This window comes from Nerophis lumbriciformis, linkage group LG03, assembly GCF_033978685.3.
Source record: "Nerophis lumbriciformis linkage group LG03, RoL_Nlum_v2.1, whole genome shotgun sequence".
Classification (NCBI taxonomy): Eukaryota; Metazoa; Chordata; class Actinopteri; order Syngnathiformes; family Syngnathidae; genus Nerophis; species Nerophis lumbriciformis.
The window spans coordinates 61,049,315-61,065,506 of NC_084550.2; the positions used below are offsets into that span (position 1 = coordinate 61,049,315).

At 37.8% G+C, this 16,192-nt stretch overlaps 1 protein-coding gene across 1 annotated transcript in view; it reads left to right on the forward strand.

The window, feature by feature from the left end:
• Positions 1-1,808: 1,808 nt before the first annotated feature.
• LOC140678593 (uncharacterized) overlaps positions 1,809-16,192 on the forward strand; it is a 51,681-nt gene continuing 37,297 nt past the window's right edge. Inside the window, exon 1 of the mRNA XM_072912859.1 lies at positions 1,809-2,041. The gene's annotated coding sequence lies outside the window, so the exon portion shown is untranslated. The remainder of the gene's footprint in view (positions 2,042-16,192) is intronic.

Here is a 16,192-nt window from a genome sequence, read left to right on the forward strand (position 1 = left end):
TGGTTTAAGCATTAGACACCTTTTTACCTGCACACTGCCTCCCACACAGTGGTTGAAAAACACTGATCTAGACCACAGATCATGACAGTTTAAGACTCGGTGATGAGCAAGTTCGGTTTTATATTCATAAGTGTTTCTCAACTTCTTTATAAAAAAGTGCTGGCACTCGCAACTTTCTTCGGCCCCGCGGTGGCTTTCTTTGGAGTGGCACTTAGTAAATAAACAGGATTTTTTGTTTCCGCAGAATGACACTCAGGCAGACAAACAGCCGTTTTACCCGCAATGTTGGCTGTACGTTGACCCAGATGGTCTACGAGAACCCGGGAAAACCTTTGGTGAAAACTGTCGTCAAACGGAATCAAATGAAGAAAAAGTGGAGCGTACCAAAACAAAATATGTACATGTCAATATGTAAAATTAAGAAGGAGGGCAATGGCTACGTTTTACTACTTTTACTGCTTTTACTGGATTTCTCATGCAAAGTGAAAAACATGAAAGGTTCTGGAAGATTCTGCAGCCTCATTTTGCAATGGGGGTCAGTAATAATGGGTAAAAAGATGAATACTCTGGAGATATTGATTTATATGTAAATGCATAGAAATAAATACGACACTCTGCCCCATTATGCTTATTTTCAAATAAGGAATTATAGCACATTTTTCAGTGCTCTCCATCTATTTTGGTGTTTCTACTTTTTCAAAACTTTTGTCCCATTTTGGAAATATGCCAACAAGTTCCCTTTACTCTTTACTTTGAAAACATTTGTACGCACGTGCAACACTTAAGACCTTGAGTATATCAGTATGTGGAATTAAATTATGGAATTAATGAAATCAAACAATGTACTAATATGATCCACTTCAAGAAACTCTTCAAACTTCAAGTGTTTACAAAGTACAAAGAAGTTGATAAACATTCTGAATTTATGTCATCCATCCATTCATTTTCTGGATAATCTCACTTATCGCACCATATGAAATATAACTTAATTCACTAATTATTATCAATTTATTTGTATTGTTATTACTTATGGAGTATATTGTGAATCATTTGAGAACAGGAAGTGAACAAATTTTTAGCAACTACTATGTAAAGGAAAAGTAGGATTAAATAAACTCCTTTTCGAACATGTTGAATAGAGAAACTGGAAATTGTGATGCATCATGTTGTATGCATGCATGTTCCAAATAAACTCACACTCTATTTGAGGAAAAATAGCCTGCTTGTCAGCTTTGAGTATCAATATTTCAACGTTTTCTCTTGACATTATGCCTTTTTGCTTTCTGTCGTTTAAGAATGGGCCAGTAAAAACGTAGCTTTGCGCCATAAATGCACACTGTGACACATTTTGGACCAGAAAACCAAGCCTGTGATAAAATTCCTTACGCGGTGCAACACTGCCCCCTGCTGGTCACTTGGCTGCTATGAAGTCAAATGGTCACGATGAAAAGAGTCAAACTCCAAAAGAAACTACAATTTTGATTGTTTTTTTTAATTTCTTTTTCCTCATTTTGTGCGGGAATCTGACACATTTTTCAGATAAACATGCATAAGTAACTATTTGTTTTCAATCAAACACGCTGGATTACGTCCATGGACTTCATTGGTATGTGTTGTCTGACCGGAAGTGCTATTTTCGCTATCACACAAAGTTGGTTGTCTTTGACTACGTTCACACCGAAGGGTCGGTTTTTTGTTTTTTTATAATTCGGAATTTTTTTTCTTCTCAAATCTGACCTTTTTAGTACAAAAAAAAAAGCGATTTCTAACGTGAACGCGAGCTGACTCGCATGCGGACGTGACGTCATGACGTCGTACGCAATGCAGTGTTTACGGAAGTAAACATGGCCTCCACTCCAGTCGGCCTCAGTGTTTGGCGCATTTGTGGCAATTTCAAGGATTTTTTCAGGAAAAAGGGGAAAAAAATGTCTGCCGAAGTATTATATTGGAAGAGGACAAGTGTTTTTGGCTTTGGCAGTTTTACGGGATCATTTGCTTCGACGTCTGCTTGAAGAGTGCGTCTGTGGGCGAGAATCTTTACGTGAGTTCCTAAAACATTTTATTTTCACCTCTTTTCTGCTACGTTGTCAACTATTTAGTTTGTACTAGTGTTGTCCCGATACCAATATTCTGGTACCGGTACCAAAATTATTTTGATACTTTTCGGTATTTTTCGATTTTTTTCTAAATAAAGCGGACCATACAAAATGTCATTATTGAATTTATTTTAACAAAAAATCTTAGGGTACATTTAACATATGTTTCTTATTGCAATTTAACCCTTAAATAAAATAGTGAACATACTACACAACTTGTCTTTTGTTAGTAAGTAAAAAAACAAAGACTCCTAATGTAGCTGCTGACATATGCAGTAACATATTGTTTCATTTTCAATTCTATTATTTCGTCAAAATTATTAAGGACAAGCGGTAGAAAATGAATTATTAATCTGCTTGGTCATTTACTGTTAATACCTGCTTACTTTCTCTTTTAACATGTTCTATCTACACTTCTGTTAAAATGTAATAATTCACTTATTCTTCTGTTGTTTGGAGGCTTTACATTAGTTTTGGATGATACCACAAATTTAGGTATCGATCCGGTACCAAGTCGTTACAGGATCATACATTGGTCATATTCAAAGTCCGCATGTGTCCATGGACGTATTTCCTGAGTTTATAAACATAATATGCATTTTAAAAAAAACGAAAGAAGATGTTGTGATGCCAAAAAATACTGACGTAATCATAGTAGTATCAACTAGATCAGTGGTTCTAAACCATACTTGCCAACCCTCCCAGATTTTCCGGGAGACTCCCGAAATTCAGCGCCTCTCCCGAAAACCTAACGGGACAAATTTTCTCCCGAAATTCAGGCGGACCTGAGTGACGTGTCGACAGCCTGTTTTCATGTCCGCTTTCCCACAATATAAACAGCATGCCTTCCCAATCACCTTATAACTGTAGAATGATCGAGGGCGAGTTCTTGGTTCCTTATGTGGGTTTATTGTTAGGCAGTTTCATTAACGTCCTCCCAGCGCGGCAACAACACACAACAACAGCAGTCGCGTTTTTGTCTACCGTAAAGCAGTTCGTCTGCCGTAAACAGCAATGTTGTGATACTCTTAAACAGGACAATACTGCCATCTACTGTACATGCACATGTGACATTAACATCTAGGGCTTTTAGAGAGTGCAGTGCACAACTGCGCACACAACAAGGAGACGAAGCAGAATGCATCATCAGAGAGGGTGTTCAGCATGGTTAGAAAAATAGTGACAGAGAATAGAACAAGGATGGACAATTCAACCCTTAACTCAACAATGAGTAGATGAGTGTTATGTGTGTGTATATGTGTAAATAAATGAACACTGAAATTCAAGTATTTTTCTTATTTATTTATATATATATATATATATATATATATATATATATATATATATATTAAAATAAATAAATAAATATATATAGCTAGAATTCACTGAAAGTCAAGTATTTCTTATATGTATATATATAAATAAAATACTTGACTTGGTGAATTCTAGCTGTAAATATACTCCTCCCCTCTTAACCACGCCCCCAACCCCGCCCTGACCACGCCCCCGCCCCATAGTAAACTATCATGGAAACCTCATGTCAGACACATTAAAACAAAAATCTCCAAAAGCCTCTCAATTATAAACAAAGCAAAACTATACCTCAATGAAAATGCACTCCGTACTCTATACTGCACCTTGGTACTGCCATACCTTACATACTGTGTTGAAGTATGGGGGAATACTTACCACAACACAATTCATCCTCTGATCATATTAGAGAAAAGAGCAGTGCGGCTCATTCACAACGTTGGTTATTTAGAACATACTCATAATCTGTTTATGCAATCAAAGTTGCTCAAATTTGATGACCTTGTTAAATTATGCATTAATAATCTTATATAAAGCATTTAACAAATTATTGCCGCCTAATCTACAAGGTTTTTTTATAAGACGAGTGCAGGCTCATAACTTGAGAGGCTTTGGATATTTCTTATTGCCGAGAGCTCAAACCACTCGTAAACGTTTTTGTGTGTCTGTATGCGGAGTAAAACTATGTTTGTGTGTATCTGTATGCGGAGTAAAACTATGTTTGTGTGTGTCTGTATGCGGAGTAAAACCCTGTTTTTGTGTGTCTGTATGCGGAGTAAAACAATGTTTGTGTGTGTCTGTATGCGGAGTAAAACTATGTTTGTGTGTGTCTGTATGCGGAGTAAAACCCTGTTTTTGTGTGTCTGTATGCGGGGTAAAACAATGTTTGTGTGTGTCTGTATGTGGAGTAAAACTATGGAACAAACTGGACTTACACGTGTATCATGACCAATATAAAGTCTGACTCACTCGATGGGCAGTTGTCTGTTTGATCCAGCCAGCCAGGGTGGGTTTTTTCCCATTAATTATGGGTAAGCACTCCATTTATGTCGAAATACCTTGACTTCAAGTTCCACATTTTGCGGCTTCGATTCACTTTCACCTCACTCTCTCGGCTTCTGTCCGCTCCAACGTCTCACCCTTCCTTCGTACTTGCGTCTAGAAACCGCAGCAGTTCATCCTCGGTATATTCGGCTTCAAAAAGATAAGGTTGTGAATCCTCATTTGTCCAAAAAACAGTCGTATTCATTTCTTGATTCGAACACACACAAGCGTTTTGTATCCAGAAGTAGGAACACCACATTGTCGGACGTGCGCTGCTATGGAAAAGGAAACATTGATTAAAATGATCAAAATATGGTAAATATTGTACATATTACATATTGTTATGAAGGCGTCTGTTACTACATTATATATATCCTTGCAGTGTTTATACAAAACATTGATGGATGGTTTTGAAGTTGTTTTAGAGGGCCTTGAAGGCTACAACTGTGACTCACATTAGCCGCAACTTTCAGGTTTTTTTTATCATCTTTAAAATCCCAAAAAATAAATATGTTTTTGTCTCTCATAATGATAGTGAACGATAGGCAACATTTCCCAAAAAAATTGCAGTTCCCCTTTAAAGCAAGAGTTAGGGTTCGTAGCGGGTCAAGTTGATACTTTTTATTACTAATAAAATCTTTAGTCGTTTTTCTTATCGTTTACAAACTGAAATAAATCCTTGGACACAGGAGGCAAAGACCAAAGGATTTAAATCGGAGCCAATAGTAGGAAATCATTAAAATATTCAATTAATATGGTTAGACCGCCATTTTGTGTTTTTGTCCGATAAACAGGGGTGTGCGGATCGATACAAACATCGACAGTAACGATGCCAAGTATAATATCAGTATATAGCCGATAATAAAAGGGTTTGAATAAGAGCAAGTAGTAATTGTTTCTTATGTTCAGTTATTCAGCACTATTGACTTTTTTTTTTTTGCTGAAACTATTTAACGGAAGTAATATAAATATTACATTTGCATTGTTAAACCGCCATCCTGTGTTTGTTTGATTACAGTAGTAATCAAAAATGGAATCATTCAATCATATTAAAAACATGAAGTTGCAATATCAGCACTATTGGGACCAGTACTGATATTCATTGGTGTTGGATCAATGCCCAGATGTGTAGTACCGCCCAAAACTGGGAACATCTCTGCGCTGCTGACCCGTGTCCGCTCGGGATGGTTTCCTGCTGGCCCCACTATGGACTGGACTCTTACTATTATGTTGGATCCACTATGGACTGGACTCTTACTATTATGTTGGATCCACTATGGACTGGACTCTTACTATTATGTTGGATCCACTATGGACTGGACTCTTACTATTATGTTGGATCCACTATGGACTGGACTCTCACAATATTATGTCAGACCCACTCGACATCCATTGCATTCGGTCTCCCCTAGAGGGGGGGCGTTACCCACATATGCGGTCCTCTCCAAGGTTTCTCATAGTCATTCACATCGACGTCCCACTGGGGTGAGTTTTTCCTTGCCCTTATGTGGGCTTTGTACCGAGGATGTCGTTGTGGCTTGTGCAGCCCTTTGAGACACTTGTGATTTAGGGCTATATAAATAAACATTGATTGATTGATTGAAAACTAATAAAATGTTTCAAAAACAGAAACATTAGTGATTATTACATTTTAACAGAAGTGTAGAAAGTAAGCAGATATTAACAGTAAATTAGCAGGTTGCTTAATAATAGTTTTGAGAAAGTAATTGATGTAATATGTTACTGCACATAACTTATTTTAAAACGTTTCTGTTATCATGTTTATGCTCATTAATATATTGTTATGTATGTCGTTATAGCAAGAGGCTGCACAATACAGTCGCGATCAAAAGTGTACATACACTTGTAAAGAACATAATGTCATGGCTGTCTTGAGTTTCCAATCATTTCTACAACTCTTATTTTGTTGTGATAGAGTGATTGGAGCACATACTTGTTGGTCACAAAAAACATTCATGAAGTTTGCTTCTTTTATGAATTTATTATGGGTCTATTGAAAATGTGAGCAAATGTGCTGGGTCAAAAGTATACATACAGCAATGTTAATATTTGCTTACATGTCCCTTGGCAAGTTAACCTGCAATAAGGCGCTTTTGGTAGCCATCCACAAGCTTCTGCTTGAATTGTTGACAAAATTGGTGCAGATCAGCTAAATTTTTTGGTTTTGGACTTGTTTCTTCAGCATTGTCCACACGTTTAAGTCAGGACTTTGGGAAGGCCATTCTAAAACCTTCATTCTAGCCTGATTTAGCCATTCCTTTACCACTTTTGACGTGTGTTTGGGGTCATTGTCCTGTTGGAACACCCAACTGCGCCCAAGACCCAACCTCCGGGCTGATGATTTTCAGAATCAGAATCAGCTTTATTGTCATTACGCAAGGTAACGAGATTGAGGATTTTAGCAAGATTTTAGCTTGTGCTGAAGAATTTGGGGGTAATCCTCCTTTTTCATTGTCCCATTTATGTCATGTCTGTGTAGTCATGTTTTGTCTTAGTCATGTTTTGTTTAGTTATTGGACTCTTTAGTTTCTGGCTTTTCACTCCCTTGTCTTGTTTCCATGATTACCCATTAGTTTCACCTGTTCCACGTTTGGACTCATTGTGCACTCTTGTTTGTCACCATAGCAACCATTAGTTTTCACCTGTCACGTCACGCACCTGTTTCACGTTTTGAGTCACGCACCTGTTTTCGTTAATCATGTCTGTAGTATTTAAGTTCAATGTTTTTCAGTTTGTCTTTCTGGTGACATCCCCACATTTATGCTCTGCACACTTCTGACTCTTTTTTCATGTCCATCGTTCACGCTGCTCCTTTTTGTCCATGCCAAGTAAGTTTTGTTTATTATTGCCACAGTTAGTGTTTTTTGTTGTTCATAGTTTTTGCCTTTGTGCAAGTGTTTGGTTTCATAGTTTGTTCTCCGCCATTGTGCGCACCTTTTGTTTACTTCCTTGTTTTGTATTTATAGTGTTTAAATAAAAATTTACCTACATTCCCGTCCCGCCCGAGCCAACTTTCCGTTGCCTTCGAGAAAAACTAAACCCCAGGACCAAGTCATGACAATTTACTCTCTGTAAAGCACCACTAATGGACATTGGAGTGTTACTTTCAAAGGCAAAATTAAAGTATTGCTAGAAACATCATTTTATATGGGACTTTATTGTATTATATGTATACCGGTAGTACATGTTCCAAAAAGAAAAAAAGCGTAAAACACCAGCAGAATTGGAGATATTACAAGTCAAAGTGATGAAGCTTAGTGTTACGCTCATGACTTGGTGTAACTAAACATTACCCTATCAGATGAAGGCAATTGCATTTTATTGATATTTGAAATGTATTCAATGTTTATAAATGAATATTTAAATATACTACATGTAAAAAAGGGAATAAATATTCAAAATAAGATGATTAAATGAAATCTAGTTTGGTTACGCCAGGGGTCGGCAACCCAAAATGTTGAAAGAGCCATATTGGACCAAAAATACAAAAACAAATCTGTCTGGAGCCGCAACAAATTAAAAGCCATATTACATACAGATAGTGTGTCATGAGATATACATTGAATTAAGAGGACTTAAAGGAAACTAAATGACCTCAAATATACCTACAGATGAGGCATAATGATGCAATATGTGCATTTGCTAGCCTAAATAGCATGTTAGCATCGATTAGCTTGCAGTCATGCAGTGACCAAATATGTCTGATTAGCACTCCACACAAGTCAATAACATCAACAAAACTCACCTCTGTGGAAAGTTTGGTGGGCAAAATGAGACAGAAAAAGAAGTGGCATAAAACACGTCCTAGAAAGTCGGAGAAAGTTATACATGTAAACAAACTACGGTGAGTTCAAGGACCGCCAAAATTAGTAGGACAAAACGGCACTCGCCAAATACTCGAATCAGTGAAGCATGTTTAATATAAACAGTGTGCTTTATAACAATTGGGGAGGGTTGTGTCATATTTGTCCTCCTACAGAAACCATATTAAAACAAAAAATTATTTTTTTTCCCCTCATCTTTTTCCATTTTTCATACATTTTTGAAAAAGCTCCAGAGAGCCACTAGGGCGGCGCTAAAGAGCCGTATGCGGCTCTAGAGCCGCGGGTTGCCGACCCCTGGGTTACGCCATCATGAACGCAACACAAGGTTGTAAAAGTTTCAACTACAATTCTAAATAAGATGTCAAAAGCAAACTGAAATCAAATAGACACAGCTTAAAGATTGATCAATACCTATTTAAATTTAGTAATACAAACCCTGTTTCCAAATGAGTTGGGAAATTGTGTTAGATGTAAATATAAACGGAATACAATGATTTGCAAATCCTTTTCAACCCATATTCAATTGAATGCACTACAAAGACAACATATTTGATGTTCAAACTCATAAACATTTTTTTTTTTTTGCAAATATTAATAAACTTAGAATTTCATGGCTGCAACACGTGCCAAAGTAGTTGGGAAAGGGCATGCTCACCACTGTGTTACATGGCCTTTCCTTTTAACAACACTCAGTAAACGTTTGGGAACTGAGGAGACACATTTTCGAAGCTTCTCAGGTGAAATTCTTTCCCATTCTTGCTTGATGTACAGCTTAAGTTGTTCAACAGTCCGGGGGTCTCCGTTGTGCTATTTTAGGCTTCATAATGCGCCACACATTTTCAATGGGAGACAGGTCTGGACTACAGGCAGGCCAGTCTAGTACCCGCACTCTTTTACTATGAAGCCACGTTGATGTAACACGTGGCTTGGCATTGTCTTGCTGAAATAAGCAGGGGCGTCCATGGTAACGTTGCTTGGATGGCAACATATGTTGCTCCAAAACCTGTATGTACCTTTCAGCATTAATGGCGTCTTCATAGATGTGTAAGTTACCCATGTCTTGGGCACTAATACACCCCCATACCATCACACATGCTGCCTTTTCAACTTTGCGCCTAGAACAATCCGGATGGTTCTTTTCCTCTTTGGTCCGGAGGACACGACGTCCACAGTTTCCAAAAACTATTTGAAATGTGGACTCGTCAGACCACAGAACACTTTTCCACTTTGTATCAGTCCATCTTAGATGAGCTCAGGCCCAGCCAAGCCGACGGCGTTTCTGGGTGTTGTTGATAAACGGTTTTCGCCTTGAATAGGAGAGTTTTAACTTGCACTTACAGATGTAGCGACCAACTGTAGTTACTGACAGTGGGTTTTTGAAGTGTTCCTGAGCCCATGTGGTGATATCCTTTACACACTGATGTCGCTTGTTGATGCAGTACAGCCTGAGGGATCGAAGGTCACAGGCTTAGCTGCTTACTTGCAGTGATTTCTCCAGATTCTCTGAACCCTTTGATGATATGACGGACCGTAGTTGGTGAAATCCTTAAATTCCTTATAATAGCTGGTTGAGAAAGGTTTTTCTTAAACTGTTCAACAATTTGCTCAGGCATTTGTTGACAAAGTGGTGACCCTCGCCTCATCCTTGTTTGTGAATGACTGAGCATTTCATGGAATCTACTTTTATACCCAATCATGGCACCCACCTGTTCCCAATTTGCCTGTTCACCTGTGGGATGTTCCAAATAAGTGTTTGATGAGCATTCCTCAACTTTATCAGTATTTATTGCCACCTTTCCCAACTTCTTTGTCACGTGTTGCTGGCATCAAATTCTAAAGTTAATGATTACCGGTATTTGCAAAAAAAAAAAAATGTTTATCAGTTTGAACATCAAATATGTTGTCTTTGTAGCATATTCAACTGAATATGGGTTGAAAATGATTTGCAAATCATTGTATTCCGTTTATATTTACATCTAACACAATTTCCCAACTCATATGGAAACGGGATTTGTACATAAATATGATGATTTATCATAATATAAAAGAAATATACCTGATGGTTACACCAAAAAGTAAAGCTATAAATCGCATTTTTCCAAGTTTTTGGGGCATTTTTATGCTATTTCCAAGCATCTCCTTTTTATTATCGTTGATTTTAAATGGTCAAACTAATGCATATTATATATGCATGCCCTAGTAAACAAAACAAAAAAGTCATATTTATTTTGATTGTTGCATTTTGAAGTATATTTGTGCAGGTGGGTGCGAATGTACCCATTACCAGAGCTGTACACCTCTGTAAAGCAGCAGTTCCATTGGCAGCAAAACAGGCCCAGAGCATAATACTACCACCACCATGCTTGACAGTAGGAATAGTGTTCCTGGGGTTGAAGGCCTCACATTTTCTCCTCCAAACATATTGCTGGGTATTGTGGCTCAATTTTTGTTACATCTGACATGACATGGACAAAGATAAGACCTTCTGGAGGAAAGTTCTGTGGTCAGATGAAACAAAAATTGAGCTGTTCAAGCAGAAGCTTGTGGATGGCTACCAAAAGCGCCTTATTGCAGGTAAACTTGCCAAGGGACATGTAAGCAAATATTAACATTGATGCATGTATACTTTTGACCTAGCACATTTTCAGTAGACCCATAATACATTCATAAAAGAAGCAAACTTCATGAATGTTTTTTGTGACCAACAAGTATGTGCTCCAATCACTCTATCACAAAAAAATAAGAGTTGTAGAAATGATTGGAAACTCAAGACAGCCATGACATGATGTTCTTTACAAGTGTATGTAAACTTTTGACCACGACTGGATAAATAAATAAAATTATGTTTTCCTCATAATGAAATCTAATAGGACTATAAAAAAAAACATTTAGCCACTGACTTTTGAGAGGAATTTTGTCAAAGTTACACATTTTGGAAAGTAAATGTTTTGGCTTTTGCACAAGGGTAAGCTTGAGGGGCCACAGGGGTCACTGTGGCTGGACTCCAGCAGCAGGCCAAAAGTGGTATGAAGATGCGTGAGATGGCTTGATATGGCTTTCTGTTATGGAGGCGTTAATAAACGGTGGGGCACTTCCCCTAATAGAGCTCAGGGCTCCTCAGAGGGATGTGCAGGCTAACCGCTGCCCAGGTTGGGGCTTCCGGCTCTGGGGCAACTGAGCACGGCGGTACCCCTCACAGCCCGCAGCAGCGCCACTATCACCCCACTCCAGACACGGTGCCAGGATACTGTGGTGACACGACTGTTCCTCCCTTGTCAACAAGACTGATGGAAACAGAAAGGATGAAGAGGAGAGGACAGGAGGACTGATTGACATCTAACGACACCACAAAGCGACGGGTGCGCAATAAAAAGGTGCGCAGAACATTCAAAAAACAACCCCCGGGAGGCAATTAGAGAAGGCAAAACGATTGATATTGGAGATGACTAAAACACATTTGCGGGCGTGTCACTTATAACACAAAAATGATGCATTATTCAGGAATTGGCAGCTGAGTGTGACTTTAAGCACGTTTGTGTTCTTTTCAGAGGTAAACGACATAACTCTACGTTTGAAATAGACACACCGGAAGATGAGTTTATCACTTGAATGAGCAGTTTGTGTCAACGCCTAAATGTTCTAGTAGTTTCTTCTAGTGTGAGCCACCAGGGGGCAGAGCATGCTCCCATCTGTGCTGTTTGCAGCAGACATTTAAGTTCAAAGTTAAAGTACCCCTGATAGTCACACACACACTAGGTGTGGTGAAATTACCCTCTGCATTGAACACATCCCCTTGTTCCACAAGTAAGATTAAATACCTCAAATAAGGGTGATATTTGCTTATTTTCTGTCTGATAAGATAATTCTTCTCACTAAGCAGATTTTATGTTAGAGTGTTTTACTTGTTTTAAGTGTTTTGGTCCTAAATGATCTCAGTAAGATATTACAGCTTGTTGCTGAGATTTGATGACCTATATTGAGTAAAACACGCTTGAAACTAGAATATCAAGTGTTGCAAAGCTGTGTCATCAACACTCACATGTATAAAACTACTTTTTTAAAGTAATCATTTCTTATTTCAAGCATGAAAAAAAAAATCATGATGTATGCATATCATCATGTCAAGATAATGGCACTAGCATTTACTTCATTTAAGAATATTTTTCAACATATTGAGCAAAAAGGTCTCTTTTTTTTTTCTACCAAGAAAAGTGCACTTGTTATTAGTGAGAATATACTTATTTTAAGATATTTTTGGGTTCATTGAGGTTAGCTAATTTTACTTGTTATGGAAAGTCTTGATAAGCCGAATTTTCTTGTTCTATTGGCAGATAATTTTGCTTAGTTCAACGAAAATACCCCTTTTTTTTTTCTTGTTTTTGAAGGCTGACTTTTTGCAGTGTAGGAGGTGAGGGGAGCAGTGAGCAGCATTAATTGACATGGATTATGGTTTATTTGGGATTTTTACCTTAAATACTTTGACATAAGAGCATCACTCTATCTTATCCTGGATTTGCTATTCTAAACCTAATTATCGAACAAAGATACTATTTATCATCTATTATATATTTATCTAGTCTTTCAGTATTACTCCAATACCTATTGTTTATTGTTTATTCTACTACTGTGTATACAGTACCCTACACTTATTTATCACTAAATTAAATTATTACTTCCGTATAGGGTTGTACGGTATACCGGTATTAGTATAGCACCGCGATACTGATGAATCATATTCGGTACGATACCGCCTCTGAAAAGTACCGGTCCGCCAACATTTTAACAGAAGTGTAGAAAGAACAGGTTAAAAGACAAAGTAAGCAGATATTGACAGTAAATGAACAAGTATATTAATAATACATTTTCTACCACTTGTCCTTAATAATTTTGACAAAATAATAGAATGGAAAATGACACAATATGTTACTGCATAAGTCAGCAGCTAGATTAGGAGTCTTTGTTTGCTTACTTACTAATAAAAGACAAGTTGTCTAGTATGTTCACTATTTTATTTAAGGACAAACTTGCAATAAGAAACATATGTTTAATGTACCCTAAGATTTTTTTGTTCAATAAATCCAATAATGCCATTTTTTTGTGGGCCCCTTTATTTAGAAAAGTATTGAAATAATTTTGGTACTGGTACCAAAATATTGGTATCATACTATGTATTAAATCCTTCAAAGTTAAGTCCTTTTTTTTTTTTTTTTTTACTATTAACTTTACTTTTAAATGTTGTATTACTATACTCTCTATTTGTCATGTCTGTGTAATCATGTGTTGTTTTAGTCATGTCATGTTTGGTTTTGTTTAGTTATTGGACTCTTTAGTTTCTGGCTTTTCACTCCCTTGTCTTGTTTCCATAGTTACCCATTAGTTTCACCTGTTCCACGTTTGGACTCATTGTGCACTCTTGTTTGTCACCATAGCAACCCATTAGTTTTCACATGCCCTCACGACTCACGCACCTGTCTTTAATCATGTCACTATTATTTAAGCTTCCAGTTGCCAGGCTGTCTGTCTGGCGACATCATACCCCTGACTTTCTGCTTCTCACTCTGTTTACCTCTGCGCACTTCATGCCATGTCAAGTAAGTTTTTTCTATTCATGCCACAGTTAGCGATTTTTGTTCATGTCCATAGTTTTTTGCCCACGTGCGAGTCTTTTTGTTTCGTTAGTCAAGTTTGTACTTCCGCCTTGAGCGCGCTTTTTGTTCCTTTGTTAGTGTAAAATAAATAATGTCTTCACCTTCACGCCATGTCTGGTCCAAATGTTCATTTGCACCACGGGAGAACAAACCACGCCATAGTCCAAGTCTTGACACTATTCATCAGTTCATCTAACGATGTTTATCTCAAATTATTTATAATTGTATGATATTACCTGAATTGTTTTATTTCCATTCTAAATTATTACTACAGATTAATTTTTTTATGTATTAAATCTCTCAAAACTTCTGGTCCTTTTATTTATTGATAAAATGCATGTTCTTTTAAAAGTAGCATCAGTATTTATGTAATAATTACACAACGTTTGTGTCATTGTTATGTACCTAATATTAGTTGTGTGAATGCCACAAAGGCATTGTTCTACACCAAAATTATTTTATTTATTATTCTTCCAGTTTTTTTTTCCACGTCCTTCATCTGATTGATCACACTCAAATGTCAAAACATTCATGGCATTCAGGACACGCGGGCCTCATGCGACAAACGTTCCCTAAAATTTCCAGTTTTAGAGTAATTCAAAGTTTTACCTTGTTTTAAAGGGGAACATTATCACAATTTCAGAATGGTTAAAACCATTAAAAATCAGTTCCCAGTGGCTTATTATATTTTTCGAAGTTTTTTTCAAAATTTTACCCATCACGCAATATCCCTAAAAAAAGTTTCAAAGTGCCTGATTTTAACCATCGTTATAAACACCCGTCCATTTTCCTGTGACGTCACATAGTGAAGCCAACACAAACAAACATGGCGTATAGAACAGCAAGCTATAGCGACATTAGCTCGGATTCAGACTCGGATTTCAGCGGCTTAAGCGATTCAACAGATTACGAATGTATTGAAACGGATGGTTGTAGTGTGGAGGCAGGTAGCGAAAACGAAATTGAAGAAGAAACTGAAGCTATTGAGCCATATCGGTTTGAACCGTATGCAAGCGAAACCGACGAAAACGATACGACAGCCAGCGACACGGGAGAAAGCGAGGACGAATTCGGCGATCGCCTTCTAACCAACGATTGGTATGTGTTTGTTTGGCATTAAAGGAAACTAACAACTATGAACTAGGTTTACAGCATATGAAATACATTTGGCAACAACATGCACTTTGAGAGTGCAGACAGCCCAATTTTCAGTAATTAATATATTCTGTAGACATACCCTCATCCGTGCTCTTTTCCTGAAAGCTGATCTGTCCAGTTTTGGAGTTGATGTCAGCAGGCCAATGAAGCTAGGGTCGATAGGGGGTTTAGCTCGCTTGTCTGCGGGAACAAACTGCCGCCATTGCTTGCCGTGCTACCGAGGACCTTTGTCCCTGAATTGCTCACACACACCGGCAGATTCAATGGGGGTCTGGCGGCAGATTTCTTTGACTTTATCGTTGGAAATGCATCTGCTTTGAGTGTCGCAGGATATCCACACATTCTTGCCATCTCTGTCGTAGCATAGCTTTCGTCGGTAAAGTGTGCGGAACAAACGTCCAATTTCTTGCCACTTTCGCATCTTTGGGCCACTGGTGCAACTTGAATCCGTCCCTGTTCGTGTTGTTACACCCTCCGACAACACACCGACGAGGCATGATGTCTCCAAGGTACGGAAAACAGTCGAAAAAACGGAAAATAACAGAGCTGATTTGACTCGGTGTTTGAGAAAATGGCGGATTGCTTCCCGATGTGACGCCACGTTGTGACGTCATCGCTCCGAGAGCGATTATTAGAAAGGCGTTTAATTCGCCAAAATTCACCCACTTAGAGTTCGGAAATCGGTTAAAAAAATTAATGGTCTTTTTTCTGCAACATCAAGGTATATATTGACGCTTACATAGGCCTGGTGATAATGTTCCCCTTTAAAAAAATGTTTTCTTTCGACTACTCCTCCTACGTCCTTCAACCATTCCACCATCAAAACTTGCTTTTTCTTATATCCATTAGAAGAAGACGACCTGTCGTTTCCTTTAACTTGGACACACACATCTATACCTTTGGTCCTTAAAAGCCAGTCATTTCCAGGAGTTATCTCACCCTCTGAAAAGTTTTACTAATGTTTTCCAATGTTGTAACAACATGGAGAATAAATATTACATTTCAACATTTCTGTAAACAAAGATTTTGCAACACAGTCATTTTGATAGTAGGCTGATATAGCTAATATAGACACTTACATCTTGTGTTG